Source organism: Rousettus aegyptiacus, unplaced genomic scaffold (assembly GCF_014176215.1).
Source record: "Rousettus aegyptiacus isolate mRouAeg1 unplaced genomic scaffold, mRouAeg1.p scaffold_m13_p_4, whole genome shotgun sequence".
NCBI lineage: Eukaryota > Metazoa > Chordata > Mammalia > Chiroptera > Pteropodidae > Rousettus > Rousettus aegyptiacus.
This window is the reverse complement of record NW_023416307.1, coordinates 149,646,799-149,674,638: the sequence shown is the minus strand read 5'-3', so window position 1 is coordinate 149,674,638 and position 27,840 is coordinate 149,646,799. Positions and strand designations below refer to the sequence as shown.

The window sequence follows — 27,840 nt, the reverse complement described above, 5'->3', positions numbered from 1 at the left end:
TCTAAATAAATTATGGTGGACAACTTCCTAAATTAGATGGAAAACACTAATCTACACATCTAAGAAGCTCGATAAACTCCAGGTAGGACAAATTCAAAAAGAAGCATACACACCTAGACACATCAAAGTCAAGCTGCTAAAAGCCAAAGAAGAGACAGAATCTGGAAAACAAGAGAAAACGACATCACATAAGAGATCCTCATAAGATCAACTGCAAACTTCTCATCTAGAATCACGGAGATCAGAAGGTAGTCGGACGACATATTCAAAGAACTGAAAGGAAAGAACTATCCTTTAAGAATTCTACATCCAGAAAAGCTATCCTTCAGAAACGAAGGAGAAATTAAGACATTCCTGAAGAACAAAAACATGGCTTCCTGTAGTCTGGATGCCACCACCCTGGGAATGACAGACACCAGCTGCCATAGCCCTGGTGATCCCCGCTCTGAACCAGCGACCCTCCTCATAGTTCATGGAGGCTACAACCTCAGGCTATTTTAGACAAAACTTCCCCATTAAACAGAAGTGACACGGTGATTTTATTTCTGGCAAAAGAGAACAGGTCTGCAAGCTGAAAATCGGTGGAGAGATCTTATTATCTTCATCCATATGAGATCTGATTGCATCTCCTACCTATTAGATCATAGTGGAAACTTCTTTAGAAGTAAGGATGGTAAAGTTGGGAGAGATGCTTCCCGTGGTCTCTGCTGGCAGTGCCTGGTGGCAGCAGGTCTTGGGAGATCGTTTCAAATGGTATTAGATGGGCATCCAAACATATCCTAAACCCAGAGTGGAGGGAGTTGGCAGGAATGTGGGGACAGCCAAGAGAGGCAGTCTAAACCAGTGGTTCTCAGCGAAGGGCTATACTGCCTCTCGGGAGGCATTTGGCAATGTCTGGAGAAGTTTTTAGTTGTCGCAACCTGGGGCATGCTACTGGCATCTAGTGGATAGAGGCCAGGAGTTGCTGCTAAACGATGATGCACAGGACAGACCCCCACAACAAAGAACTGTCTGGTTCAACATGTCAACAGTGCCAAGGCTGAGAAACTCTGGTCTAAACAGAAAACTACGAAGCATGTTTTCAGACTCTTGCTCTGTGCCTCCCAACACACCTAGGCGTGCCCAGCAGAGTTCACGAGAGGGCATTCACTACTGTCACTGTGCAGAGAGGCATGAGAGACTGGGGTCACCACAGAGACTCTGAGTTCTGAAATCATTTATAGACACTATAATGGTTCATTTTATGCATTAACTTGACTGGGCCATGGGTGCCCAGACATTTGGTTGAACCTTACTCTGGGTGTGTCTGTGAGTTTCTGGATGAGAGTAATATCTGAATCAGTTGACTGAATAAAGCAGATTGCTCTCCCTAACGTGGGTGGGCCTCATTTAATCAGTTGAAGGCCTGAATAAAACAAAATGGCTGACCCTCCCCAAAGTAAGACAGAATTCTGCCTGATGTGTTCACATTGGGACATTGGCTTTTTCCTGCCTCTGGACTCAAACTGAAACATCGGTTCTTCCTGGGTCCCAAGCCTGCTGGCCTTTGGTCTGGACCTACACCATTGGACCTTCTGATTCTCAGGCCTTCAGATTCAGTCTGGAACTACACCAGTAGCTTCTTGGTTCCCTAGAGGCAAATCTTGGGATTTGTCAGTCTATATAATCGTGTGAGCTGATTATTTTTAACAAACATCTTTATTTTATACATATAGATGTATTTATACACATACATCCTATTGGTTCTGTTTATCCAGAGAACTTTGACTAATACAGACACATATACACATTACACATTATTGGCAAATAAATGGCCCACTTTATAAACTGTGATTACATTTTTCTGGCTTTATCTGCAGTGACTGTACTTATGAGAAACAAACAAACAAAGAAGCCCAGCACCTGTATTACAGCCCCGTGCATTTTTCTGCCATCCTGAGTCGGAGCAACACCTTTGACCCCCTAGTTTTGTTTTCTGAGTCTCTGGGAGTAGTAGAAGCTCTGTGATGCCCCTCTGTCTGCTTCCCACCTTCTGGGTGATTTCACGTCGCTCCCCTTACACAGAGGACAGCTAATGAACGCTCAGTAAAAAACACACGGCTCTTCGGCCCCCTGAGAATTTCCTCTTCAGTTCCACCTGAATAATGATACTTTTTGCTCCTTCTGCTGTGTAAAAATCTGGTACAATTCTTCTGTCTGTAATAAAAGCATTTCAAGATAGGGGTTGGCAGCCAGCTTCATTTGGAACTAGACCACATAAGTAGAGTGAGATCATAAGACTATGAAAAAATATACATTAAGAACTCACTAACTCAGACTTCATCAATTCTGAATTTGTGATCAAACATGGTAGGCTAAAATTTACTGTTCCATTTGTTCTTAAAATAAAGGGATTAAGACAACTAATAGCAGATGAGGAGAATATTTACCTCCCAAAGAGAACAAATCATTACCAGGTATTCACTTAGAAGTATCTATCTATCTATCTATCTATCTATCTATCTATCTATCTATCTATCTAAACACCACAATTACATTATAAGCAAATCACAGCTGCAAAGCCTGGACTTTTAGTATTCAAATGAATAATCAATTAAAAACACCTCATAAAAATGTAATTGTTTTGATGGTTTCGGTATTTAGATTGAGAAATAAATAATGAGTACGAAGGTGGTTTTACATATTTGTATCCAACTTCTGACCACCCGAAGCACCCTGACAAAATCTTTTCCTTCTCCTACCCTCCTTTGGAAATGGGACACTGGAGTCTACTTCAGGATTAGGGTGGTCAGTGCAGTTGTGGAAGGAGGTGAAGCAAGTTGCAGTAAATCATTTTAGGTCCTTTGTCCTTTTCCTCTGCTCCTACCTCAATGCTGTACTTTAGAAAGAGAGTTCTCTCTACATCCTAGAAGCGTGTCCATAGAATAAAAGATGCTCTCACAGAGTCACAGAGTGGGGAGAATGAAAACTTAAAAAGGATTCATTGCCTTCTTTGAAACTTGTTCCTGTGCATGTTTGATAGAGGCCAGAGCATCCTTTGGCATATGTGACCTACATCTGCCCTTTCTCTTTCCAACCCCTTCCTACCATGGAGCTGTAAATTATGAAAATTCATGATACCCCCCTCTTTCTTAGTGTAAAAATTTACACTAAGGGAAGGAGTGGTACTGATTGGGAATAACAGTTTTCATAGATTTGCCTTAAAGAAGAAAAAAAAAGTGCTGAACCCTATAGGAATGAACCCTTTCAACCTCCACGCTAGTTGTAGTCCGTTTTAGATGTTTCGAAACAAAATTTTCCAAACTATCCACACACATTCATTTTTTAATACACCCTTTAGAAAGCACAGAATTTATTATATTTGATCTGCATGTTCTAGAATCATCCTGTGGCTGCAGGAAAGTTGTCTTATTTTGCAGTGAACTTAATTTAAATCTGATCGAAGCTTTTTAATGTGTTCATTCAGATTCGAGTAACTACCGAAGTACAGATGTTTTCTTTTTTGAGACGTTCTAGGTAGCAGACCGAGTGTTACAGGGTACCTTTTCAGCATGGCTGACGGGCAAAGGCCTGGCTGGAGCAGTGTGTCTAGACTTAGAAAAAATGTGGGTGACGACTCCCTTAGCACCCAGGGGTCCCTCCAGCCTCTGGCCTCCATTACTCATGGGTTGCTAACATTTATTTGTTGGTTGACTGATTTAAGAGCAAGTGATTCAAAAGAACTCTTGCCTAATTTCACCAAGTCCTGCCACGAATGCTGTTCCTAAAAAAGCGTCAACTATTCTTTGTCAAATGAGGTCATCCAAAATGCCTACCAAGTGCCTAAAACTCAATATATCTCAATATATAACTCTGAAGCTCAGAGACACATCCTATGCTTAAATAAAAAATGACCCCAATTATAGCCCTCGGACAAGTTAAATGAAGACACAGAGATAAAGATAACAATCTTAAAGAAGAGGAAATGAAATGTATGGAAATAGTAAACTCCCAAATGAGAACTACTTTTCAAATGTGTGCTAAAAAGTCTAATTCTAAACCCGCTCCCGCTGTGCGCCAAGCCACTGTCCCAAGGGCAAACATCTGCGCCCCAAGCAGGGCCCGCTCCCACAGGCACGAAGGTGCCTGCCCCAGGCCCAGAGTTAGCGCCCTGCCTCTCCCGCTGTAGCCCCAGCCCTCGCCACCGCGGGTTCTCTAATGGACTGTCCTCAACAATCCAGGGCTGTAGTTTTCTGTCAATGTTATTATAATCATCATCGCCATTTAGCCTTTAAGAAAAAAAAAAAAAAGGAGGCTTGATGCTTGGGGGGCTTTTTTGGATTTTGGAGACGACACATACACCTGTGCCGCTCTCAGCCGGGTGCTAAGTAAGCCATTAGGCAGCCAGTTTTGAGTGGGGCGCAGAGCAAGAGACGGCTCTGTAGCAAGTCCAGCTGGCAGTGCAAGCCGCTGTTTCCCTTGGTTTATGCAAGGCCCAACAGATCCAATGATGTCAAAGTGACTTTAGCAAATAGGACCTCTGGGAAGTTCTGGGTGAAGCACTTCAAAGGCTTCTATGGGTGTTGGAACAGAGCCATATCCTCCCATACAGAAAACTCTTCTCCTTTAGAGAAACAACGGTTCATTCCTGCTCTCAAGACCTGGTACTGAATGCCTGCCTAGAGGACACTGAGAGACCACATGACCAGAAGAACACAGCTTCGAGCTGCTTATTAGGTTAAGTGTGTACAGTGGGCACCCACTGTCAAGTAGAAATGGTGCATAAGAAATTAGGCTCAAGCAGGTCTAGTTTCCACAAGGTGTGAGTTGCCTGAGCAGGTATCAGACTCCTGTGTCTATGTCTGTTTTGTCTCCTCTCCCTCGATCCATACTTATGTCCTCACAGAAAGTTCTTGATAATCAGCTAACATAAGAGGGAAAATGGCAGGCCTGATTTCTGGACGATTCTGTGAGATATCAATATCGTCAACTGGAAGTAGATAGCTATAGTAATACAACCCTACTTAGGGGCAGCTCTGAAGGATAGTAATGAAGGGTAATCCTTCTGGTAGGCAGAATTTTAAGCAGCATATTGTCTGGACTGAGAAAGGTCAAGAGGAATAGACCTATATCAGTTCATGGGCAGTAGCTAATCGTATGGCAGGATGGGAAACACCAAGCTTGGGAATTCGGCGACAGTGTGATGCCATCTGGACATCTGTGTGGAAGCACTCAATAATCGAATGAACGAAATGATACCTGGAGAGGTCAGGACGCCGTATTGAATGAACTCTTGTACAAAAGAGACATGGCAGCAGGCCCCAACAACATGGCTACACAGGAGTCCACCTCACAGACTTCCTCTTTGCAGGCCCGATTATCCCCACTGCCGAGGGCCCATCTTCCCCAATAGCAGAGGCCAGCGCTGAGTTGTTCCCCAAATGTGACAGAAAGGAGACCGTCAACCACCTGGTGGCAGAGTGATTACACAAGACCCCCTTTGTCACAGAGGGGGTAGTGATTCCTCCCTGGAACAGACACATATAGATTTGCCATCTCTGCCTGTAATGCTCCTGCCTGCACCTTTATCCATCACTCACAGAACAGTTAATTCACTGTCGTGGTTCCCTGCACCGTATTGTGACTGATAAAGAAATTCATTTTATAGCCAAAGAAGTCTGGCCATGGACTTGTATCCGTGGAATTCACTAGTCTTACCAAGGTACCACATCACCTGATGAAATGGTAGAATGACTGATTTTCTACCTCTGGACCAGATGGTTTACAAAACAGCTCTCGGACCTGACCCTTTTTAATGCTGTGGTTTCTTCAAAGACCAAGGCTCCAGTGCAATAAATAGGTTTCTTTCTTTTTTTTTTTCGAAGACTCAATATAGTGAAAGTTGAAATAAATGTTTGAACTAAAGTGGAATGTACATTTTCAAAAGGAAAATAGTCTCAAATAGAAAAACTTACAATAAGATATTGTCCTCAACTAGGCCTTTCAAACTGTGGTTATAATCAAAGGAATATAAGCAATAATAACATAGAGATTTGGTCCTAGAAAATATCTTATTGAATAGATAACAAAGGAGAGAGTGAATTTGTGCTAGGCATTACAAAAAAAAAAAAAGAAGAAGAAGAAGAAGAAGAGAAAGCTCCAATTCACTACCATGGCAGGAGGGAAATGGTTTAATGATCTTTAACATTAGCCGATCCGTGGAGGGCTCAGTAATACACCTTACTTTGGCAGGAGGTTCAGAGACATGTACTTTAATTAAAGTTAGCTACTTCAAGGATAATTAAAGGTGGATTACAGAATTCTATAGGTGAGATTACAGAACTTATCTTAAGCACAAACCAACCAAAATAGCTTCAGCTTTTAGAAAGTGGATTAGCGATTTGAGAGGGGCTACGGAAGGCTGGGAGGGTAGTTAAGTGTTGAGTAGGAATGCCCAAGGATATTTAATTCAAATTGGAAAAAAATAATGAAAAAAAATTTTTTTTCTTCATTTTTCCTCAAAATCCAAAGGTAACACCCTAAGTGTGTAGTGCAAAGATTCCATTATGTGGCCAATGGAATTTGCCATAGTCTCTGCCCACCAATCCTGAAATCAACAAACACAGCTTGAGTGCCCACTTGCAATTGGAGATAATGTCAAAGAAGAACCCAGGAATAAAGCACGAAGCCCTCCTCTGCATTTCCACAGATGGGGGTGGGGCGACCTCCTAACAATGTGCCCCCCTCTCAACCCCCAACACCAGCCCGGCCGGGGCACCCTCTCTATATCAACCGTCTCTTTGCCATCTCTTTCTTTCAGATTCTCAATTCTGCAGAACAGTTATTGAAGGGGAACGACCCGCCCAGAAGCTTATTGAAAGCTGTCTCTGGCAGCTCTCTGCCCCCTCTTACTCTGCTGAGTTTGTCCTTTAGGGTTTTTGTGTGGTTTCCAGCACCACGAAAATTCCCATTTAAGAAAATCGGAAAGATACGATGGCATAAAAGAAGGCCACCTGACACCACAGAACAAATATAACTAGTGCTCACGCGCTGGTTCACCGAAGGCTCGCTTCTCCCGCCCCTTGTTGGTGCGGTGTTGTTTCCGTCCTGGTGTCCGCAGACCTGTGCGTCTGCTTCCCCGAACACTTGATTTCCAGAGCATTCCCACGTTAGAACAATCACTTCTTAACATCACTCCGAATGGTTATGTTATATCGTGTCAAGCGGATCTACTTACTGGCCGGGTCCTATTGCTGTGCACCTGGGTCGATTTCCAGTTTGGATGACTTCATAGAGAACTATGGTAAACATCTTTGCGGGTGAAAGGGGTTTCCACATTAAGGACTTTCCCCCCTTAGACGAGATTCCCCGAAATAAAATGACTAGGTCTAAGGGTAGGAATACTAAGGCCCCCGAGACACATTTTCAGGCATCTGTCTGTGGGGCAACAGGTAACCTGTAAAGCCCGCTGCTGCGTAAAACACACACCGAGGACAACATGCATGCCTGCTGCTGAGCCCGTCTTCCCTGTGCGGGCTCTTTGGGGCACCGCCTGAGCTAAAAGTAGGTCTCTGCTTCCAAGAATTAGACTTTTTATCATGCATTTTCTTTGGAAAGTCTGAAAAGAACCTGCAACTACTCTGGTGAGATGGATCGAGAGTACAAGAGGGCAGGCATTGCGTTGGGACCAAAGCAAGCGGCGGCCACCTCTAGAGGCGGACTTCCTTCACCCGCTATGACTTGAAGGGACTTGGGGTTTGTGTCCCACGGAGATCCTCGCCTTCCCAAGAAGTGGCCTTGACTGAACACGCGGAAGACCTCGTTATGCCTCCTCCCATGCACCCCACATGATCTCGCTTCTTAACCATCTCCCAGATTTGCCAAAAATGATTTTTGGTTTTTTTTTTTGGTTTGTGTCTCATTCTTCTTGTTGCTTTTGGATCGTGTATGGAAGAGAAGGGGGAAATATCAGCGTGACCTCACCCTCTACCATCGGCGGTAGTCTGAGGGGAGGGAAACTGAGGCAGAAAGTGGGGGCGGTGGCAGTGGGAAGCGCAAGCATCAGGTACCTGGAAACTGTGGAAGGAAGGATTCAGAACTGAGAGCACAGAGGGACAGTTGGGGGATCTCGGGCACTCAGGCACCAGATGGCAAGACCTGCAGTCCTTGGGGAGGCGCTGACATTTACTGGAGCATGGAGCTGAAAAATCCACTGGCAGATTCTAAAAGACTTTAAACAAGGATTCAATTAAAACGGCATTTCTGTTTTTCTGCTAATTAGCCATAAAAGAAAGAGACTAATCTCGAATACTCTGGTAACATGTCATTCTACTAAATCAAAGTCTCTAATGATCAATAAATTGCTTTCCAAAAAAAGCAAAACAATGAAACCACATTCATATAACACAAATAACAGAAACAGCACCTGCCATATTTTCTGAGGCTAGAGCTACACAGATAAAGTGAAATGATACTCGAGCCAATGGTTTTTAAGAAGACGTTAGGAAGAGGTGTGGGGCTGGAAGCACTGCTTACATAGACTGGGCTACCTTCAGAGAAAAAAAAAAAGAAAAGAAAAGAAAGAGGCTTGGGATTTTTCCTTCTCCAGCGATATCTAGCCATCCAAGCCTAGAAAATGACCCTGCACTCTTGGAGAGAGTTACATTTCATATCAAAAAGAGAGAACCATATACGATGACACAGTTACCTAAGCCACAAGTCACTGTCTCTTTGTGGACCTTGCCAATAGCCACATTAGATCCTGGGGCCATGGGGATCTCTCTCCTCCAGGCACGCACCCTTGCTCACTTGTCTTGCATTTTTTCCCCAAGTGCCTGCTCAGTGAGACTAAGTTGTCAACCCAAAGAATGGATTTGGGCATCCGTGCTGCAGATCGGTGGCATTACACTGTAAATCACAAAAAGCCACAAAAGAACTTTCCATAGAGTGTGTTTCTTGCCCCAGCTGAAGATATAGAAATATATACCCAAAAAATTAGCTTGTGATCACCTAGGGAAGGTAACGGGAGAAAAAAAAAACATGTGGTTGAATACAAAACCAAAACCGGTATTCAAGGAACATGTAGGCCGTTTCATACGGCTCTTTTTTACTCTCCTTACACAAATGCAGAATTGATTCTCGGAGTAAGTTGGAAGCAGGTGAGGTTCCTCTCAGTAAAGTATCCAGCTCATCCCCCCAACCAAGCCCATCTTTCAGCCTTTTCTCCAATAACCTTCTAAGGATGTCATGCTGTTTTGGTCTTCCTGTCACTAGCGACTGATCATGAAGAAACACACATTCACGTTAGGGTGTTAATGGTCCATTATTGCTTTAGAGTTACCCCGACCAAGGTCTTCTAAATTTCAAAAGAAGAGACAATGAAAAGGAATAATCATGCCATGGTGGAACCCCACCCTGGGACAGGCTGCCTGGATCAAAGGCACTACCAAGCAGCCAACCTTTGACTTAAACCCTTACCAATTCTTCTAAGCTAAGTAAATATTTATATGATGTTTATGATTTACATACTTGTAGATAAGCCCTTATAGGATGACCGATTCAAAATGAAAAGGTCAAAAACTCTAAGCTTTCTAAATGAACTTTAGGATATTTATATACATACATACATATATACTTTTTACTTTAACACCTTTGTTCTTCCTTCTCCAGTATTATTGCTTCCTTAAGGTGACAGATATTATCCGTATACACTACTCTGGAAGTTTAAGTGAGTATAGCCACTTTAGGAGAGCAATTTAGCACTACGGGGTCAAATTCTAAGTTTACATAAAATATAATCCTGCAATTCCACTTCTGGGCATACATCCTCAAGAATTTCTTTGGCATGTGCATAAATATATTTCAAAGATGTTTACTGCACACGTCTATGCAATAGTCAAAAAAATGCAGAAGCCATCTAAAGTCCATCATGGAGGAACAGATTAATAAACTATGGCATTTTCATATGATGAAATGATATTTAACAGTTAAAAATATAAACGTACCTGTCTAAATCTGTTAGTTCTCCTAAAAACACCCAGTAGTCAGGTTAAGTTTCTTTTACAGAAAGCAAAAAAGAAACAACCCTCATAGAAATGTCTACAGTGAAGTCTGCTATGAAGAACTGACAAATATGCAGATGTGTGCTGCCTCACCAGAAAAAAAAAAAAAAAAGGAGCCTGGTTTTTTTCCTTTGCCTACGAAATTGGCAACGTTGATGAATAATCATATTTATTGCTGGCACGGTATGGGGATCTGGCACACTTGTACATTACCAATAGCAAAATAAATTTATAAACTTTCCTGGAGAGTGATTTGGCAATATGGATCAAACATTTAAAGAAAAGTAATTTGGATAAGCTAATTCAGCCTAAGAAAACAAAAATGGATACAAAGATGAAGTTACAATACAAAGTAGAAAGTGGTTGATGTTTTAAAAGAAGGATTTTGTTAAATAAATTATGGTACATAAATGAAATAGATTATTAGGAGGATAAAAATGATACAGAAGATTGTTGACATTAATGTTGCCCATATGTTGTTGAGTAAAAAAAAAAATGACCTTACTTGTGTTTAAAAATTATATTTATATTGTCCTTACTATTCAAGGATATCTGGTATCAGAGAAGAGTCATTTAAAGTGAATCCATTTAAAATGAGAACCAGTATTTCACAGTAAATAATAGGAAATTAAAAGCTTGATTAGCACTATTTTTGAAGAAAAAGAAATAAGTATATAATTTTATTTGATATTTTACCAAATTTTGACAACAGTATTTTTCATAGGAAGGGATATTTAGGATAGATCCTAAAAATTCAAGTTGAAGCCTAAAGGGTCAAGAATGGGCAACACAATTATGAAGAAAAAGGCTAAGAAGGGAAGATTTATTGTAAAGCTTTAATAATTAAATGAAAATGGTATTAGCTGAGAAATTACAAAAACAACAGAACAGAGTTAAGAAACAGATCCAAAAATATAACAGAAATTGGTACATGACAGAGAAGGCAACAAAATAAATGAGGAAAGTTAATTATCCATTAAATGATAATGAGATAAAGTTTTCAATAAGGAAAACAAGCAGATCCCTGCCTCGCACAATAGAGAAATATAAATTTCAGAGGAGGTTAAGGATCTAAACTTTTGATCTTTAAAAAAAAAAATAGCAATGCATAGAGAAGAAGACTTAAAAACCAAAAGATGTTTTGTTTTGTTTTTGAAAGATCTCTAAGGGAAACGCAAAGTAAAAGAACCTTGAAATATATTCCATACTTTTCAGATTAACCTCAGTGAAAGCATCTGATTAATAGCAGACACACTCAAAGAGACGGGGATACAAGGAGCCCCAACACAGGGCTAATAGGGTATAAAGTGGCACAGCCACACCAGAGGACAATTTGCAAAACCCGGCAGGGTTGAGGTGACTGACAGATGTCGATGTGCTTGGAGCATAGTCGGATATTCAGTTTCTAGGGGTATATATGGTAGACACACTTGTGTACATTTCTACAAGATCTTTTCAAGGATCTTCCCTGCAATATTTTTTTATAAGAGCAAAAGGTAAAAACACTTTTTTCGTCCATCGACAGAGAATATTTAAGCTGCAGTACATCAAATAAATATTACATCTACAATAATCAACATATATTATCAACACATGTCAAAAACAATACCAGGTGAAAAAAGCAAATCACAAAAGTAAATGAGAGGCCTTCATTTACATAAAATGTTAAACACAAAAGAGGACTACACATTTTAATGGGCACACACTCAGTTCCAATGTTACAGGTTGCATGGACTCAACCCCAAATTATCATCCTTCTGTGTCTGAATTTCTCTCTTGCTCAGAGAGAATTTTCTATGTATGGTAATCCCACACCTAGACTTAAGTAGCTACTACACGTAAAGTTCTATACTAAAGAGGACAAAAGAATTATGCAAGACTCCTCTCACCCTGCAGAAGGGTAAAACTCAGCTACAAAAGTTGTCTAAGAGACTTGCCTTTCAAACCTTGCTCTGACACACGGCAAATACTCAACACTCTTAGCAATCAGAGACGCAGCAGCCATCACACGAATCCAATCATCCCAACAGCATCTCAGTCACACTGACAGTAAAGAGGAAAAGGTAATGAGTGGGAGAAAAGCACTGGACGGTCTGCTTAGCCATCTCCAAGGCTGGACAACATCCCCCGCCCACTGAAGGTTCCCCTGGTGACTTGGCCCCCACGTTGGGGAAAGCATAGGGCATTTCTTCCAGCAGCAGCTGGGCTAAATCCAGGTCTGTTTATTCTTCCCAGTTCACCATGGACAGCGCTCTGTGAAAAGAGCTCCCTACCTCAGGAAAGAAAACTTCTCTCACCTTTTGGGGAATTCTAGGGTAAAATGAGATCTAAAAGACCATAACACACCTAACCCAGCTTCTCAACTGACCTTCTTTAAAATCCCAAGGACATATCACAGCTCCATATTACTAAAGAGAAGCCGATAGTCTCAGCTTCACCTGCTGCCCCAACCCATAAGCCACCATCCTAAAAAGCTGGGATAGCATTCTATCCACCGAGTTGACAGGCACCAGAGGGAAGCCCGCCTGCTGGACACTGCAAAAACCAGTGTTTGGAAATTACTTTTGGCCATCCTGAAGTGTTGGATTTTATGCCTGGGATTCCGTCCGGGGGGCTCGGGAAAGGATGGTGGGTATTTCAGCTTTCCCGCCAATGCTGCGCCACCATGTGGCAACAGCCCGAACAACTCATAAATCACTCACCCACGAAATTCTGTGATTCTCCACCCAATTTTTCACTTAAAGAAATTCAAAATATTTCCATTTTTATGTATAAAATAAGAATTCGTTCATAGCTTTTCCTTGTTATTGTATTATCACACTATTTCAGATTTGTATTATTCAAATAGACTCTATGAATAAACTAGCCTTCATTTATCAATGTAAAATACTGTTATATCTGGGGTCGGGCTTACCCAAGAACCGATGATCAGGGTATGTGTGTAGGGGTTGAGGGTGGAGGGGAACAACCAGTTCAGATTCCAACCAGATCTTAAGACCAAATTCTTCCTTCTAGTTTTCTGGACTGGCTTAAGTATGACTACCTTTGGTTTGTATACACACACCAAAAAAAAAAGGAGGTAGACAATCATCTAGCGGTTTCATTTTCACTTTGAAACTAAAATGATAAAATAAATGGTAACAGTAATAAAAATAAAGCTTGCCTGACAAAACCAAGCAGGATGATAGTTACCCTTGGGGGATAATGCCTGTAGGGGTAATGGGGAGACTGGGAACATTCTAGATCTTAAGCTGGGCACTGTTTCCACAGGTGTGTTCAGTTTGTGAAAATCTATTGAAAATACACTTCGGATATGTGCAATTTTTCTGTGATTATGTCATACCTCGTATAATGTTAAAACGAATTCACTAAGGTCTGACCAGTCATCCCTCCTTAAATTGCTTTTGAGACAAAAGTCTACAAACACAGTAACAGTCAGGAAGGCAAAATCGGGGAGATGCTCAGTCCTCTACAAGGTATTTGAGTCTATGTGAATCAATTGCTCTAAAGGCCAAGGCCACAGATGAACTCTCATTCTTTCTTGGCAAGAAGAAAGGAGACGGGATACAGTCTTAGTTTAAAATATCATGACCAGGCAAGGAACATCAACAAGAAGATGGAAAGCAGTATTTTTAAAGTCTTACCCAACTAAATTTCTCTGGAAAGAAGGATTTTTAGATCCGTGAACAGGGTCCTAGAGGCTGATGTAAAAAATTCTTTAAATCACCTCAATTTCCACCACAGTTCAGTTCCTCCTGGACCATCTTCCTTCTACCTTAACATCTATCATGTACCCTGAAACCACGACTGCCTTGGGAAAACTAAATGGCAGGGAACATTCCATTTTATAGATTAAAAAACTGAGGCTCACAAAACTAAGTAGTTCATCTCATCACTGAGTTTTAGCGAGGGAGGCTGAGAAGGGACAGTGATAAGTCAAAAGGGGAGGGGCAACCCTCTCCCGAGCCCCGAGTTCTGAGAACTGCTTGCAGCCCCACAGGAGTGGCCTGGAGGATCTGGAGTGAAAGATTCCGTCTGACCACATTTACATTCTCTGGGACCGGACTCCTTCCTTCCCTGGGAAAGTGTGAAACAAATCCAGATCAAGGGGTAGGGAGAGGGGTGGATGGAAATGAAGCCAGACCTGAGGCATTTTCTAAGACCTGATGTAAGCCAGTGTTGGGGAAGCCAATCCCAGAGCGCGATGTCCCTGGGCCCCAACTGGTATGTGCAGGTAGTTTTTCAGACACTCATCCTCAGGGACAGGGCTTATTTGGGAGGAAACGGAGCAGGACGCATCTGAGAGCAGGCACGGAGCCTGCCTCGCCGAGACGTTAGTAAATTAAGTGACGGGGAGTGGAGAGGATGCGGCAAATGTCTCAAGTGCAGGAGTTCCCACCGCGAAACAGCTCTTCTCCGAGCTCACGGCAAAGGTCCCCCGAAGGGTTCCATGGGCTCAGCTCCCGATCTCTCCAAACAAGGTGGAGCGAGGGGGAGGGAGTAAGAAGAAGAGACCGGGATGAGGCCGAAGTGACCCCCCCCCCTCTTTCCCTGCAACAGGGCGCTGCTCTCCAGGCAGTCCGCGGACCCGGCCAGACGCAATCGCCTCGGAGTCTCATTCCGCGCACCAGCCGTGACCTTGAGCGAGTCCCTGATTAGCCCCATTTTACAGAAATAAAGAGTCCGAACGAGTCAAGTCCGCCGCGCCGAGCTGCTTCGCGGTGTAAGACGCCCGCGGGTGCGCCTGCAGCGTAGTAGGTGCGCGGCGAACCGCAGCCCGAGAGCGACGTGGCCAGCGGGGATCGGGAACGCCGAGGGGGAGGCAGAGGCGAGCTCCGGCCCCGGCGGCGGGAGAAAGGCGCGGTTCCCACTCGGCGACCGTGCAAGTTCAACGCCGCCACCCCCCCGCCCCCCGCAACACACACACACCCCTCCGCAGCGGTGGACTGCCCATGCCGCGGACCTTGGCTCAGGACGCGCACGGGATGTGGGGGGACGTGAGAGATACCGCCACACGCCCACCCCCGAAGTTGCCGCAACGTAATAGAGACAGTGGCGCAAAGCCGCGGGAGGGGAGGGGACAGTACTCACACGGGGTGGCCAGGCCGGAGCAGGTCCGTGACCCGGGTCATCGATGGCGGCCGGGCTCAGGCCACCGCGCCTCAGAATACCTGGGGCACCTGAAGAACCGCGGCGCGTGGACTAGGAGGCGGCGAGCTGCGAGGCAGGGGCGCGCGGGTCGTGAGCCGCGGCAGATCCGAGCCGCAGCGCCTCGGGGCTCCGCACCCACAACCGCAGTCGCAGCGCGAGCCGGGGAGCGGGCAGGAGGCGGGAGCGCGGCAGCGGCAGCGGCTGCGAGGGAGGCGCCGGCGCCGCAGGCATCCAGGGCCAGCTCGGCTGCAGCCGCCGCCGCCACCCGCTGGCCCTGCGGACCGCCAATCAGAGGCGCCCGGGGCGGGGGAGCGTGCGCGGGCGGGGCGGGGGCGCGTGCCGGGCGCCCGGCTGGAGGGGCGGCGCGCGACGGCGCCTGCGCTGGGGCCGGGGGTGCCCGCCAGCGGGCTCCTCAGGAACGCCCCCGGCGCGCGGGCGGCCAGCGTGGGGAGGGCGGGGGGGCCCCGGGGGGAGGCGGGGCCGGGGCTGCGCGCGCCGGGGCGGGGGCCCGCGCCCCTTCCCTGGCGCACCCTGGCGGCGCAGCGCGCGCTAGGGGCCACGACCCGAGAGCCCCCAAATGGCAGCTCAGGTTTTCCCAGGTCCGAAGTAACGCTCTTCCTGTCTGTTGCCCCTGAGCCCCGGAGGCTCGGCCCCTCCCTGGCCGCAGAGTGTCGGGTCACCGCATCCCGGGCCGGACTGTGGGCGCCCTCCCACCGGAGCCTCAGCAGAGCCGGCGCGTCGCTGCTCCGAAGACCGCGCTCCCTCACTTCACAGTCAGTCCCGGGGCATTTAAAGTCTCCGCGGTGAGCCCGGTTCGACTTCCTTTTTTCATTCTCTCGTGAATTTACTGTGCTAGCGACTCTCATTCGTTCAACACGCGTGGACTGGGTTCGCGCTGGGTTCGGGGAGCTGTCCCAGGCCACTGCGCGCCCGAATCTCTCTAAGCCCCACCCTGGCCGCACCGCGGGGTCAGTGAGCCGGCGCCCGCAGAAGGACGCCCGAAGATTGCTGCAGGCGAGGGACGCATTCGGGCTTATACTGGAAGCTCCAGGTCCTGGAAGGGACATGGAGAAGTGAAAGGTTCCTCTCCAGGCCGGGCTTCATGGTGCGTTTGCATCCATCAGGCACAAGGCCTGGAATCTTCCTGAGACGGACAGCCTCAGCATGTACAACTCCGCAGTGAAAACACGTTGTCAATTTTTTAACTGCAGAATGAAAGACGCTCCACAAAGTGCGGAGCTACATTGGTGATTCCGAAAACCCTGGGAATCCGCTCTCAGGACGGTGGATTGAGGCTGTTCTCACCGTGTAAATTTGCGCAGTAGAAATGGATGGCTGATCTGTCCGTTGCAGGGGGGATAAAAAACTTTAAGGAACTTGGAAGGTAAAGGATGCTTTCTCTAAAGATCTGGTTTTCTCCCTTAAAGGGATTTTATTATCTATAAACTGGTTTAAGTGGAAGATTTTATTTACATTTCATTCTAATTTTATTTATCTGCACTTGATTAGCATTGGCATGGTGCGAAATTCAAAAGGTGCAAATGGGTACGCGATTAACAAGGCTCCCTCCCAGCCTTGTCTCCCAGCTTCTCCGTTCCTCTCCCTGGAGGCCGCCATTGCTTTCATGCTCTTGTGTACTCTCCTAGAGAAAAATCTACAAATACACAACCAAATGTATTTGTCTAATGTTCTTATTTTTGCCTTTTGTTTTACAAAATGATAGGTCTAACTTCAGATACATGTGGATTCAGGGGTTCAAGTGATGTCAAGTAGACTGAGAGTCTCTTCTCTCCCTTTTCCCTCTTCTCTCCTCCTCACCTCTCTGCTTTTCCCTGTGGGTTAAGCTTACTTACTTCACACGGTGACACCTGGCGGCACCAGGATTCACTTCTCAGTGGTCAGGATCCGAGAATGAGGCGGGTCTTCTCTTTCCCAGAGTGCACATTAAACTGCCCAGGAGAACTCACTTGCCCAGCTTCAGTCATGAACTGAGTGATTTGATGGGGAATGAGCAAGGACAGTGAGATGAACACAGTGGCAGGAATAAATCTGCCCAAATATTCACAGGTACTTCCTCCAGGTGTCTCTTGCTGTCAACAGTAAGCCACCTGTAAACACGCATGTTCAGTTATGTCCAGACATTATGAAGACCTCCGTTTCTGCAGCCGGATCCCAGGCCAGCAGGGTAGAGGTTTAAATGTAATGGTATGTGAAAGGATTACTCCTCACATGTAGCCTGACAGTGGCTGCATCATGACAAGAATGGGTGCCGGGTTCAAAGGTTATTTAACATCATGCAGGTGTTTGCGAAACTGACCTAATATATAAATTCACCTCTTTACAAGTCTTAATATCTTCCATAAGTTACAAACATTTTAAAAGAAAGACAAATAAATACAGGATAGTTTGATGACTTGAGCAAGGTCACATAATACAGAAAGAAAAGTACAGCTGGAGATACAGAGACATTATGAATAAAGAAGAGCACTGTTTCCTATTTTTCATTCTTTAGGTCAGAAACAGACACAACTTCAATTCTTCACTAGAGCTATTATTGATTGTTAAAAATTATTCACCATGAAAGGTTTGACATTTGAGGATGATTTGAGTAACAATGAACCTACAAAGAACATGACCTAAAATACTACCTCCTTGATTACTCCATCCTGAGCTGCCATCCAGCAAAATTTTACTGAATTCCAGCAATATCCAGCCCTTCTTTTGCCCCTCATGACTCACAGCCAGTGTTTTTTTTTTTTATTTTTTTCATTTTTGGTATGATCTTGACCACCATAAGAATTTTAATGGATTTTTCCTTTATCAAGAACTCATTGACTTTTGTGCACCAAGGAAATGTATTACCTATTCTTTTAAAACATGAATCAGACAGTCCATTTCTTAGCCAGAAGATTGATGAATTTATACTGGCAGGAAAAGGACATGTCTCCGGAGGATTCTGGGAAGAATTAAAAGAGTATTAATCACAAGACTAGAGTGTCAGTCTGACCTTACCACTTCCTCTGTGTGTGTCCTTGGGCAAGTTACTTAACTTCACTGAATCCTAGATACCCTAAATAAAAAAATATGTATGATGGTAATCCTCTCCGCTGCCCTGCAAGATCATAAGCTGATACAATGTATGTAGAATTCCTTTGCACAGAATGAAATTTAATATATGTTATCTAAAAATTATAATTCTAACTTAGAAAAAATAAGTTTATAAGGAAGTTCCTATGCCATTTTGTGGTATTCTCTGGCATAGAAGTGGTGAAACCTTCACCCTCTATTTCCCTATTAGCCAAAATAGGATATCTGATTTTCTAAAAAAAAAAAAAAAAAAAAAAAAGACATTTGTCTCTACCTCTTCCATGCCACTTAGCACTTGTTATGTAATATTTAGTGTTTGGATATATCTCCAATATCCCCAAGTAGACTGGAGATGCCTTGAAGTTGGGACCATGTCATGTCTTTGATTCTTATATGTACCTGGAACATTATCTTGATAAATTGTAGACGTGGAATACTTATTTGTTGAATGAAAATTAAGTGGATGAAAGGAAAAGTTGATAAATTAGACCTCATCAAAAATTAACAAAAACAGTTTGATGAAAAGATAGATGAAAAGACAATATACTGGAAGAATATTTTCAAATAACATCTGACAAAGGAACTGTGTCTAGAATATGTAAATAACTTTCAATATTCAACAGTGACCACCCCCCCCCAAACAATCTAATTAGAAATGGGCAAAAGACATGAAGAGATATTTCACCAAAGAGTATAGGTATAGACAGTTGGCAAATAAGCACAGGAAAAGATGCTCAACATCTCTAGCCATCAGAGGAATGTAAATTAGAACTGTAATGAGATATCACTGTATACCTACACATAAGAATGAGTAAGATAAAAAATAGTGACACCACCAAATGCTGGCAAGGAGACAGAAAAAACTGTCACTAATGCATGGCTGACGGAAATATAAAATGGTGCAACCACTCTGCGGAAGGTAGTTTGGCAATTTCTTTTAAAACTAAAATCAGACTTACCATAGAACCCAGCAGTTTCATCTCGGTCATTTATCCTAGAGAAATGAAAATTTACATTCATATAAAAGCTTGTACAAACCAAGCAAGGTAGGACCAGTCCTCAGCAGCCCCACCACGAGACCAAAGGAGAACCACCTCACACATCCATTCCACTTGCTGTGTAAAGAAATAGGGTGGATCCCACTGGACTCAGTAAACATTTGTGTTTTTGAACAACTCAAGGTGGGTGGGAGGCTTCAAAATGGAAATCTGGGATTTTCTGGTTCTTCTGTAGTGATTGATTAGATAAACAAGACATTAATTAGATAAACATGTGTATCTTGAGTTGGTAGACCAGATCACAGTGGACTAAATAGAAATAGAAATGCAGAGAAAAGAATTTATTGTTTCTGGTAAATACAGTATTTTTCTCCGAGGTGTTTTTTAGAACAATTAATATTTTATTATATAGCTATTCGTTCTCCACTAAATAATGGATTTTTAAGAGCTTTGCTGCTTTCTTCAGTAAAGTTGATTCTATCTTGGAAGGATGATGTAGAAGTAATAATAGAATGTTGTCATTCACTGATGACAATAAGGGATTCTGATGGTGCTGTGAGATACTGATAATAGCATTATTTTACAAGAGTATATATGATTACTGACTTAGAGAGTCTTGATTTGTGATTCTCCTCTTATAATTTTTTTTTACTATAAATCAGGTCCCTATAATAAAGCCCAAACATGGTTAAGTCTCTATAGCCAAATCAGATCCAATGCTTCTCTGAATCCGGAACCAGTTGAGATGTGTGGCAGCTGACTCAGCCTGCAGCTGTGCTGAGGATTAATAAAATTAGCAGGAATACCCGGAAACTTAGCCAGAACCGTGTGTGAGAGTGTGCATCTTCTCCATAACAATTCTCAAAACCTGAGAGGAGGTTTAACTGTCATGATCGTATTCATCGAGGCTTAGCAATCAGGTTGCTATTGAAATAGCAAGGTCAGGTATCCACAAAGGGGACGGATGAACCACCCCGATTCCCCTCAGTGCCTGATCCTCCCCGTCCTGCTCTGCGTTTTCTTTCTTCCGTAACTATTAGCACACTGTTAACTTTCGTATTCTGCTGACTACTCATTGTTTGTCTTCCCCACTAGAATGAAAGCTGCATGAGGGCAGAGATCATTCCTTTGTACACTTACATCGCCAAGCGTCTTGGACAGAGCATAGCACAGAGGAAGTAGTGGACGAATATGGAGTGGATGAAGGAAATGCTCATCCACCAATATTTGCAGTTCAAAGATGTTTGGACACTTTCGTGTATGCTGAATAGTCACACAGATTTTTTTTTTAAATCAGGTGACCTGCATTACCAGCTCATTGAAGATATTTCTCCTCCCAACAATTCCCCCGTCCACAATGACCACTACTACTTGTAAGCAGAGCCAAGAGGCTTATGGCTCCAGGAGACAGAAATGTGGATCCTGCCTGGAAAACAGAAATCTAAAGGTGGAGAAGAAAGGGAATATAATGTGGAGGAAGCTTCTACTCTACGGGAAGTAAAAAAAAAAAAAAAAAAAAAAAAGGCAACAGCAGCACTATGTCTGCCAGAGAATCATTTAGAATGAATGAAAAGGTAAGGATCCAGGACTCTTCCTTGGTGGGCAGGGGACTCAGAATGGAAAATGTGGGAGGGTAGCTGAGAAGATGGAAACAAGATAGCATTTGAGGTAGGCCCTGAATGCAGAGGGGGCTAGAGAGTTGAGCTCCTGAGAGACAATGTACAAAGGGACCACAGCCAGACCATAGACGGCAGTGGGACTCTGACCCACCACCTCCCCAGCAGCCAGCCTGGGAAGCCAGACTATGTCCTCTGTAGTAATTAGCCCTCGATGTTGAGGACTTGGTCAATGGCTACTGACTTCCCTAGTTTTTGACTCCTGCTTCCAACTTAAGACCTACCAGAGACAGCCAAATATGTTCCCAAACCAATCACATAGGATGCCCTGCTTCTAGTTAGCCCACCTCTAGCCCCGACCTACCGTGTTGACAGCTTCTAGTCAGTACATGCCTGAAGACTTCCCCTTCCTCCCCCACACCCCATTATAAAATTTTCCTTCTTTCCTTTTTGCCTCTGAGTGTCTGCCAAATATAAGCGCTAAAAATCTTCTTGTTCTTGTTTGAGTGGTCTTCGTTGATTTCTACCGTTTTCCTAAAGGGCAGTGACAGATGGCACTGCCCACCACCACAGACCCCAACCTTCGGTCAGGCGAGGTACCCACAGAGGCCCCTCGTGCCTCACTGCTTGTGGCTTGTCAGGTTCTCGCCAACGCTGCCAACCCACCGTGGGTCTGAACTCTCCCTGTGTGGAATTCCTCAGCTGTTCATTCTCAGTTAGGTACCTGCGTTTGGCTACTGCTTCCTATTTGTCTGGCATCCTTGGTGTAACCAGCTCATTCTTTTTCCACCCATCTTGCTCTCTTTCGCACTTCTGTTTTATGTTGCGCTATCAAAGAGTGTCATATGAAGGAAATCACAGGTCAGAACACAGGCATAGGGCCCTGTACACCTGAGTCCGTATTGGACAGATGTTGCCAAATTACCAATAAAGCTGGGTGAGATGTTTTTGTTTTCTTTTTTTTAAATCACATTTTTTTCCTTTTTGTTTTGAGAACTTGGCTTTGATCCAGAGAGAATGTTATCTTCGGTGAACATTCTTTTTGGTTTTCCACCTGCCCGGAGGTGCTGTGTTCACTGGCAGTCAACCATCAGGTTGGGAGTCCAAGACGAACAGTGCACAAGCATGAGTTTTGATTCACCGTCCCCTCTCTCAAGGGATCATCTAAGTCAAAATCCTCTTCTCCTCCAGGAGAATCTCCCCCTTTCTACTTGAATTCTCATTATAATTTGAATTCCCTAAATGGCATAACCTCACCAATGATGATTTGGATCTTCAGTAGCCACCTTGGGAAGATGTGGCTTGAACAAAATTGTTCATTTGAGAGAAACCTTGGAAGAGCAAGGGACAAAGAGTTCTCAGATTTAATGGGCAACATTGTTATTTGTGTGTGGAGGCCTCTCCCAGTGAAATTCTGATTGAAAGATTGCTTCACTAGGAGATTCTTTGGCCACAGCTACTAAGGAACCTGACAAACTCAGGCAATGACAAGCTAGGTTCATTTTCCAAGTAAATTCTCCCTCTCTGTCCTCCAGGTGCCTCCCTAGATCCAGCTCTCCCTCTTCCCCCTATCCTTCTGCTCTCCCTCCTTCCACACCTGCTTCAACTTCTCTCCCTTGTCTCTTGTCCAGATCCACTACCTTTTCCTATTAACTCTCCTAAGATCCCCAAATGCCAGGTGCTTCTAAAAATCTACCCCTCCCAAGAGTCGGGTTGGCCTTGGACCCAACTGAATTAATAGTTATCATTCAGAAGTTCCTCAGTCTGGAAAAGGCCTGTTACTATTCATAGAATTGAGACTTCTTTTGGGTGTATGTGCCCCAGGGGTTCTTGAACTATATTAACTTGTACATGTGTTGGTCACAACCTCAGATTGGATGATAAAAACTGATTGTAACTGACACAGAAAGGAATCTATAGTCTCCTTCTTTGTAGAATAAACCTGAGAGTCAAAAAGTCCCCAAATTTAGGGCAAAATCTACTAAAAGCCACACCCAGAACATTTCCAATAAAATTTGACTGTAATTCAGTCATGCACACAGAGAAAAGATGTAGGAGATTAACTGTAGGAAATTATGGCCATGCCGTGCACTCCTTCAGGGACACACCAGTTAGCCCACTACACTCCAGTAACTGGAAGACCTGTGCATTTGGGGGGTCTTGCCTCTGATATTCTGCTCTGCTATATGCAAAGATGGCAAAATGTCGCAAGAGACTCATGTACTCAATCCTAACGTCAACAGGTTCCTACAATATCTTCTTAAACAGCCTCAGCTTCCTCCTGATCTTAAACCTGGGGATTTCATCTGTTAGATGAGACATCAGGGAAAAGCTACTCTTGAACTTCATTGGCAGGGAACTTATCGGTACTGTAAATAACAAATACAATAATGAAACTCCAGGGAATCAACCTTGGGTCATGTTTCATGACTGAAGAGGTAATTTGGAATTCCACAGAGTCGTCAGGCTACTCCAGTAAGGGACCTTATATTTAGGATTCTCAGAGATCCTCTAGTCACAGCCAATCTTTGGAAATAGATAGCTGACTCAAATCTTTGAATCTACAGATAACTTAGGATAGTGGACAGCTGCTGCTTCAGACGTGGGGCTAAGATCCCTAACTAATTCCCGTTTCGTTATTCATCTGCTCGCTTATAACCATTCATCTCATTTTCCATAGACCTCTGGTTATTGTCCACCAGTAATGGCCCTTCTTCTCTTTTCTTTCCTCTTTATTATAATTGTTAGGTCAGAACATACTCATTCGAACACCATTCTTAGATTATCACAAACAGTGCACACTGCACTGAATCTTACTGATTGCCGTATATGCCATCCATCATCAGGTCATCATGATAAAAACCTCTGGGCAAGTTCAGTCTTATTAAACAAGATCATAGGGAGCTTCAGCCGGTGACATTTGCATCTATATAGACAAATGACCTTAAATAAATCAACATCTGAATTCGGCAGTGCCCTTCTCTGCCTTTGAATTCAACAACGTTCATGGGGTGATGGGCCAATTACTTGCCACCTGGAAGAGACTAATAAGAGATCCAAATATGTAACTAGGCTAATGAGGGCCTTTCTTCTGACCTTCCATTGTCAACAACTCCTTTTCTCCTGGATCTCCTTGTGCCCCCTACTGGACACTACTTCATTTGCAGCCATTTGCAGTCTGGTCTTGTTTGCCTCTCAGCTGATACCTCATGCACTTAAGGAATAGTATTCCAAGACTTACCTGTACACAGCGACCTTAATTCTGAAAATCACCAACTTAGGATTATTAAGCGTTCCTACTACCCTGCCTGGCTTTGACTCTGTCAAACACAGATGATGGTGGCTTTCTTATTTGTGTGTCTTTATTTATTTCTACAGCCAGTCTGGAACTCCGGAAGGAGACAGCCTCACGTGGGTCCCATGTTGCATCACAGAGTAGTCAAATAGGAATGGAATTGTGGCATATTTAAGGTAAGAAAGAACAGGAGATGGCACCCTGATACTTCCTTGGCTCTTCTACAGCATGGAAGGGAATGCACACATACTCCCTGCATACTCCCTGTGAAAGAATGTGAAAGGTACAATGGAGCTGAGAGCCACAAGCCTGCAGGGGCCACTACTGGGAAAAACGAGGCAATACTGTTGGGGGGGGGGCATGAGGTGGTTAGCCAAGGCCAGGGACCTGATGTGGGGTTTGACTGAAATGCAGAGGTCTGTCAAGACAGTAAGAGCCAAAGTGGAATCAGATCATCAAGGGAAAGACTCTAAATCCTCGCCACGTCAATAACACTGTATCCGTTAGGTTTTGCTATGTAATAAACCAACTCAAAGCTTAGCAATTTAAAACAATAAGCACTTATTAGGTCATCATTCTATGGATCGGTTGGTCAATTCTTTGGAATTGGGGCTGGCTCAGCTCATCTTGCTGAGCTCATTCAGGAAGTGGGTTAGCTGGATGATTTAGAATGTCCTCACTCACTGAATGAATTGAGTTTTAAGTCAGAGGCCATCTGACAAGCAATTTATCTTAGTGATTTTCTGTGTTTCAGCTTCTACATGGTAGATACCATCATCAAAGCTCAAGGTGAATTCCTCCGTGAATAGACAGATAGTGGCCACTTAAAGCTTTGCACTCACAGATCTGCATTCCTCTGTGAAAAATCTTTCCTTTTCAGATGAATGATACCTAGGATGCTCTCTCTCATAAGACAGGGAAGAACTGTAGAATGGTTGTTGTCAAGAGCAAGAACTCTGGAGTCTGACTTCGACACATTATAATTTTAGATCTCCATGCTTCATCTTTCTCATGAAAAATGAGAATAGTAATAACTACCTCATAAGATGATGTGAGTAGTACATGAGCTAAAGCATGAAAAATTCTCAAGACAGGGTCTGACATATAGGGTGTACTCTGTAGATCTTAATATTTAGTAGTTTACTTTAGATGTAGCAGCCCTCAAAAAAAAAAAATATCCTATCAGACTGATTTCAAAATTTATAAAAGAGGGACATATCTTGAGGAGCTAGGGAATCAGTTTTTTTGTGGTTGCAAATATTGAGTCAGCACGACTTTTTATATGGTGCTATAATAGTTTATTGATACATCTCGCATTTTCATATTTATATTTAATAATTTAAAAAGTAGCACATTTGAACACAGGGAGCCTATAAAACATAAAAGAGGCATTAAAAGGAGAAATGCACTCAAATGATCTGTCTTTGGAGACCCACTGGTGATACTTTGTTTTATATATTATACAGATATTATGAAAATGATGACACAACACACTTCTAGAAATATTTTTCACTCGGTAAAATGTTACGTACGCTTTTCTATGTCATTATTTTAACAGCGGCAGATTATTTCATCCCATGAATGTGTTACAATTCATTTCTTAATTCCTGAGTGGTTTACTCACTGGCATGATTTGGTGAATTTCCCATCTCAAAGCCACGTTTTTTAAGAGAAGGAACCCAGACAATCTTCATCTGCCGAAACATTATTAAGCCCTATCGGTTCTTTCCACCAGATATCCTACTCGTACACCACGTCCACCTCTTAGTCTTCCTTATTTTTGAGGGTAAGTGAATTCACGACAAGCACGACCACAAGTCAGCCAGAGAAAATCAAAAGGCTAGAAGACAGAACTTATTAATTAAGATTAAAGGAAATAGTATTCTTTGTCTATTACCTGTCAATTCTTTCTATACTTAGTATTCAGGCATTAACAGCATCTCTTCCTTCACTTTTTGCTTAATGTCCATTTCATAAACACAGGAGTATTTGCTATAATGTGTGTCATCTCGTAGCATGTCAATGTATAAAACTGGCCAAATACATCCTTCTTTCATTTTTAGGAGACAAGAGCTCTGGTATGCTTCAAGGATAAAATATGTAGAAAATAAGTTATCTAGAAATCCAAACACTAAAAGCATCCAAAATATAAAATTTATCCTAAATGGACATTTTTCTTAATGATCTTTCATGTTTCAAATCATGCAAATAGAATAATTAATGAACGAATTTCTTTCATGTCTGCGGTAATGACAGAAGCTACACAGCAACGAATGACCGCCAGACAGAAACTTCACAGCAGCTGAATTCTCACGTTAGAGACGAGGAAGATACAGAGCATACTAGCATTGGGCTCCTATTATTTTGGGGGAATTATCACTTTCTCAGTCTATTCCATTACCCTTTCTTCTAGGAAGGACCCAGGTATGGCCACCAAGCATTCAACGCCCTGGCCACAGGGACTGAGTTAGGCTACTTGAGCTAGGTCTCTGATAATCAGTTCAGGGACTATGACTCAACTATTAAGATAAAGAGACTATTAATGAAAGTTGCCTTGACACAAATAGTATAAATGCCAGAGCTGCTCACAGTCATCTTTCTGGGAACAAATGTGTATGCTATGTAAGAAATCACTCCAAATTATTTAGTTCATGATTTTGTGTGGGCTGCCAATCTGAGCTGGGCTCAGTTGACAGTCTTTCTGGTCCTGGCTGGATTTACCTCATACATCTATGGGCAGCCACTGGATTAGCTGGGCCTGACTGGTATAAGATGGCCTCACCTGGAATGGCTTGTCTCGACTCTATGTGGTCTCTAATTATCAAGCAGGCTGGTCCTTGTTTTTCATAAGTTTGAATATTTTATGCCAGTCCCTTCTGGCTTACAAAGTTTCTGTTGAGAAATCAGCTGACAGTCTTATGGGAGCTCCTTTGTAGGTAACTAATTACTTTTCTCTTGATGCTTTTAAGATTCTCTCTTTGTCTCTAACCTTTGGCATTTTAATTATGATGTGTCTTGGTGTGGTCCTCTTGTTTGGGACTCTCTGCACTTTCTGGGTTTGTATGACTATTTCTTTTGCCAGATTAGGGAAGTTTTTCATCATTATTTATTTGAATAGTGCCACATCCAGCAAGTAGTAAATCCTGCCACATCCAACACTGCTCTGGAAAATAATCCTGAGTGGGAATAGTGAGAGATTGAGAAAAGAAATAAGACAGAAAGCTGGGATCAGGAGGACCATGTCCACTGATGGTGGAGCAATGGCACTGTTTTATTTCTGCAAGCTGCTTTTAAACAAGAGCGTACAATTGCTGGCTAAAACAAGGTTATCCCCACCCAACCTACACACCCTGCTATAATCGTTTGCATTTCCGTAGATTATCCCCATTTTTAGGAGGGTGTGTAGAGGTGAGGTGACTCTTGGTTCACCTCACAGATTGCAAGGACTTTGTCAGCTTGCAACCTGCTCTCCACAGAGTATGTTTTCAATTCCTTGTGCTCTCTCTTCTCCTTTTGGTATCCCGATGATGCAAATGTTGGTATGCTTGATGTTATCCTAGAGGCCCCTTAAACTATCATGTTTGGGAAGATTCTTTTTTCTTATAACTGTTGTTTTCTGCGATCTTCTGAATTGCTAATGCAATGCTCTGCTC

General features: G+C 43.3%; 1 protein-coding gene and 1 long non-coding RNA gene across 3 annotated transcripts in view; one reads left to right on the top strand and one right to left on the bottom strand.

Annotated features, from left to right (window-relative positions):
- Nucleotides 1–15,353, bottom strand: part of LOC107499608 (myosin VIIA and Rab interacting protein) — a 233,796-nt gene extending 218,443 nt beyond the window's left edge. Inside the window, exon 1 of one of the 2 annotated variants that reach the window (XM_016123962.2) lies at nucleotides 15,132–15,353. The gene's annotated coding sequence lies outside the window, so the exon portion shown is untranslated. The remainder of the gene's footprint in view (nucleotides 1–15,131) is intronic. The other variant, XM_016123960.2, reaches the window with a different exon arrangement.
- Nucleotides 15,354–15,759: 406 nt separating this feature from the next.
- LOC118601707 lies at nucleotides 15,760–24,750 on the top strand. The gene is made up of 3 exons (XR_004950545.1): nucleotides 15,760–16,575; nucleotides 20,574–20,850; nucleotides 24,271–24,750. It is a non-coding gene; the product is annotated as an uncharacterized LOC118601707 (long non-coding RNA).
- The last annotated feature ends 3,090 nt before the right edge of the window (nucleotides 24,751–27,840 follow it).